General features: G+C 36.2%; 1 long non-coding RNA gene across 1 annotated transcript; it reads right to left on the bottom strand.

The window, feature by feature from the left end:
• Positions 1–616: 616 nt before the first annotated feature.
• On the bottom strand, positions 617–3,563 carry LOC141626317 (uncharacterized). Its single transcript, XR_012535915.1, has 2 exons — positions 2,594–3,563; positions 617–1,382 (listed from the first exon to the last, which is right to left on the bottom strand). It is a non-coding gene; the product is annotated as an uncharacterized LOC141626317 (long non-coding RNA).
• Positions 3,564–4,766: the final 1,203 nt, after the last annotated feature.

The raw sequence follows: 4,766 nt of genomic DNA, 5'->3' as shown, positions 1-4,766 counted from the left end.
GCAATTGTAGCTAAAATTGAAGTATATAAGAAATGTATCTACTGTTTACTTAAATTACGAACAAAGGGGATTAGATAAAATCATTTAAGTTACTAGATACATACCTTTAGTTAGCTAGATACACTCTTTTAAGTTGTTAGATACACACATTTAGCTAGCTAGATACACTCATTTACTTTGTTAGATACACATCTCTGGCAAGTAAGATACACACCTTTAGATTGCTAGATACAAACATTTACCTTACTAAATACACTCCTTAACCTTGCCAGATACACTTTTCTGCTAGATACAAGCCGTTTAGCAAACTATCAACTTTATTTTGACACTACATCTATACATTAAGGATAATTAGTTTAAAACAAAACCAAAAATTATAGCCTTTAAAAAAAAGGTTTTAGGATCCTAGTCCTCCTAAGGAGGCAATTCAAGTAGTGGCAATGTCTGGGAGCTAGAACAATACACAACTAAATTTAGAAGAGAAACATAAGAAATGAATAACTGAACAAAAACTCACAATATTAGTCTACCTGACTTAAAATCGATGATTTACACCAAAAAACATACTTTTGTTAAACAACATATGAACTTATTGAACGTGAAAACACATCAAAAATAATATAAGAAACCAAATTAAGCATTACAAATCAAGGATTATAAATATTAATCAAGAAAGATTACAAAATCAGTGACTTTTTTCTTAAGCAAACAGGAAGGATGATATTATTAGAGTAAATCAATCTTCGATAGCGGTAAGATAGCTGGCGGAATGTCCAACAAACAAAATATTTCTTCTTCTACAGTTTGACACAATCTAGCAACATTACTGCGACGGTATTCCCTTCCCGTTTGATATGAATACAATGAAAAGAATTAAAAAGATGGGATGACTCAACTATGTCATCGATGATCAAGCTCCATGGGACTTTTCCGGACCTCTGACTATTAAAATCTATTAACTAAAAATAAAGAGTCGTTTTCAATGATAGTCTTTTGAACACCAAGTTGCTTGGCTCATGCACACCATATCTAGAAGGAATCCCCTCTGCAATTTTTGGTTCTCAACTGGCCTGGCCTTTACTCTGCAACATGCTATAATTTTTGGTTCCCAATTGGTCACATGTTGCTTTGCCCATAATCTCTAGCTTACTCAACTGCCCGAGTAAGAGCAAATGAACCACCAGCTTGTGACTCCCAGACATACTACTCGAGTGCTCGTCATCATTGTGCTTGGTAGTGACAATAACCTTCTCAGCAACCAAGAAAGTGGAGTAAAATCCGGCACTAATTTGGCCGATCATACTCACATCCGCTCCGGCTTGCAATGCCTCTGAATTCTTTGTTTCTAGACTGTGCAATTGTTCCCAAGTTGTTCACCTAATCTACATACAGAACCACAGAACATGTCATCAATTAAAACCGTGACATTTTCAACCACAAAGTGAAAATTATCATCTACTGTCATATAATAAACACATTGATAACTCCAACAGCAAATGATAAAAGCTCACAAAGTTCAGTCAAAGCTACTAATTGAACAGAAGGATCAGCGTAATTACTCAAACTAGATATAAGCCCAATAAATTTCGAACTATCACGAGATGACTGGCTACGTTGATCCTCACGAAGACTGCTATATCGATCAACTATCCAATCCCGACCAAATTACAAGCTCTCTTATCGTTATCAACATGTAATTCATCAGAGGTTTCAGGTCTTTTCTGGTCCGGCCTCTACTCTCCATTTATGCACTCCATATTCAATATCAACATTTCCAAACACCAAATTATAACCCTAAACAATTGAAAATACGAAATTAGAAAATGATGTTAGCACTATTCTCTTTATCATTTACAATAGTTTGCATATTTCATCCAATGGACACTAGTAAAGCATTACTGAAAATAACTTTGTATTTGAAAATACAAAGTTATGAATGCGTGCATCATTTTTATTTTACTTCTACGAAAACCTGTTGTACAAAACGAAAATGTATTAGCAAATCATAAATGCATGGCCATGATTGTTTTGGTGGTAAACACTTTCCTTATTTCCTTGTTTGGTTCATATGATGTAGCAAAAACTTGTTAGATACACTCCTTTGAATTAGTAGATACATACTTATAGGCTATAGCTAGCTAAATACACTTATTCAAGTTGTTGGATACACTCCTTTTAAGTTGCTAGATACACTTCTTTTGCTTACTAGCTACACTTATTTGAAATAATAGATACATATTTGTAGCTACCTAGATACGCTCCATAAAGTTGCTCGATAATTTTTTTTAAGTTACTAGATACACTCATTCGAATTAGTAGATACACTCTTTCAAGTTGTTCGATACACGCTTTAAGTTGCTAGATACACTCCTTTTGCTTGTTAGATACTCTCCATTAAATTACTAGATACGTACATCTAGCAATTTAGATACACTCCTTTATTCTTTTCTGACATATAAATCACCTTGAATTAACTATAGTAAGGCTCCCTGTTGTCAATGATAAGTAAATCTCTCACAATCACAGCCTCACAGGTGTATAATGTTGCACAAATTCGTAGGAAGTAGATTGTATCAGTAAGCTTACTACTTACCGGACATATGTTCTTGCAGTAGTTGCCAAGAGCCCAGAATCAAGAATATTTGAGCATTGCTTAAGATCTAATTTTTGCTCCAATTTCTTGCATCCAGAACCAACCGCAAGCCAATATGCTATTTAATATGCTCCAGTTCACACATTCATGTGGTATCATAAATTAACACTCCAGAATTTATAGTCTAGATACACAAGTCGATTTGTGTATCTTGTAGTACTAGCTTGTGTATCTGCGGTCATATATTATGCAACCACCACTCACCATCTCACATCCACCAACACTGACCAACTCTACCCGCGACTAACACCTGACCCACCACGCAGCATCGTTTACTAACCTCACCCATTAACCATCACCATTAATATCAACATAGACGCCGTCCATACTTCACTGACCCTCACCGGCGAACTTCTTCCTAGCGACGACCTCTCTCCCATTCGAATCCCCTCATCATCGATATCCCATTACCACGGCGACCCATGCAACCCACCTATGACTACCACACAACGTAACCGTACGCCAATTACATTTTTTTTTCTTCATCAAACTCGATTGAAATGTTAGATCTACCAAAAACGAAGTAATATTTCAAAACTTTATTTGATCCAGCGAGATTATCGGGAAATTTGGAGCCGGATAATTGTCTCTAACGACGTTTTCATCGCCAGCAAAGGTGACGAATAAAAGCTGGCGGTTGGTTCGGTACGTCGACGTCGCTAGAAACAGTGGAATTGTCAGGTTGAAAAAGTTATCATCATGGCCTGAAGCGGTGACGAGTGGTGGTGGTGGTGGATAAGGACAAGGGAGAAGGGAGTTGGGATGGTGGGTACTGGGTATTGGATAAGGATGGGTAAGGAAGAAGGAGAGAGAAGGTACGGGTGGAATTTTTTTTAACAACTTAATGTGGTATCTTAGGTGAGTTCGTACAGTTCGTACTGAACTTTAGTTCGTACGGGATCTCGACCATATATATATATATATATATATATATATACACACACACTAACATGTTTATCTTTAAGAAGTTTCTAGGTAATTTCATAAATTAATAAAATGATAAAATATCTAGGCAATATAGGTAGTTCCTTAACCAAACACACCACCCATGTACTTCCTCCATTCAACTTCACTCTACCTATTTGTATTTTGCACAAATATTAAGAAGGGTGGGGTTGGGTGGAAAATATTGTATATAAATAATGGGGTATAATGTAATTAAGTGGGGTATGAGTGGAAAAGGGTGGACTTTAATGTAGAAGTAGTGAGGTATGAGTGGCAAATATTGTAAATAAGTAATGGGGTATGAGGATAAAATGGTCATTTGTCATTCCGTTTTAGGAAATAGGTAGAGTGGAGTTGAATGGATGAAAAAGGAAAGATGGTAGAGTGGAGTTGAATGGAGGAAGTATTATACTCCCTGGACCGTCTGGCCTTCCCCCTTTCGTTTTTTTTTCTTTCTTTTATAATTATGGCTAATATTATTCTTTATATTAATATCACACAAATATAAATTCTCTTATCTTATAAAATGTATAAATGACTTATAAATTATATAAAATGTACTTCAAAAATACTGGGTATTACAGTCTTCCCTCCTAAAAAAGAAATTCGTGCCAAAGTTCACTACACCATAGCCAATGAACCCAAATGAATGATAGACTTTTAAGAAAAAAAGTTAATGTTGTATTACATTCTACCCCTCTAAAATAAAAGGTTACGTCCCCGTAACCAAACATACCTAAACAAAAAGATGGGGATATTTCGCTCTCATCTCGACCTCAACTTCCCAAGTAGCCTCTTCTACATTATGATTAGACCAGAGAACTTTTACCAGCGCTATCTCTCCATTCCTCGTCTTTATCATATTCCTATCAAGAATTTCCTTTGCCACTTACACGTAAGTCAAGTTCTCATCCACTTCCACCCCCTCATGTGCAAACACATGGGAAGGATCACTCACATACCTCCTTACCTGGGAAACATGAAAAACATTATGGACTCCGCTTAAAGCTGGAGGTAGCGCAAGATAGTATGCTACCTCTCCAATTCTGTCTAGAATCTCATATGGTTCGATGTACTTCTTGCTCAGCTTTCCCCTCTCTCCAATTAACTGGAAATATTAATTGGTTCACCACAGGATGCCATCAATTAAAGCAGATATCATTTTATT

The sequence above is a fragment of the Silene latifolia genome, chromosome Y (genome assembly GCF_048544455.1).
Source record: "Silene latifolia isolate original U9 population chromosome Y, ASM4854445v1, whole genome shotgun sequence".
Taxonomy (NCBI): Eukaryota; Viridiplantae; Streptophyta; class Magnoliopsida; order Caryophyllales; family Caryophyllaceae; genus Silene; species Silene latifolia.
Note: the sequence above shows the minus strand (reverse complement) of the source record. Positions and strands in the feature narration are given on the sequence as shown.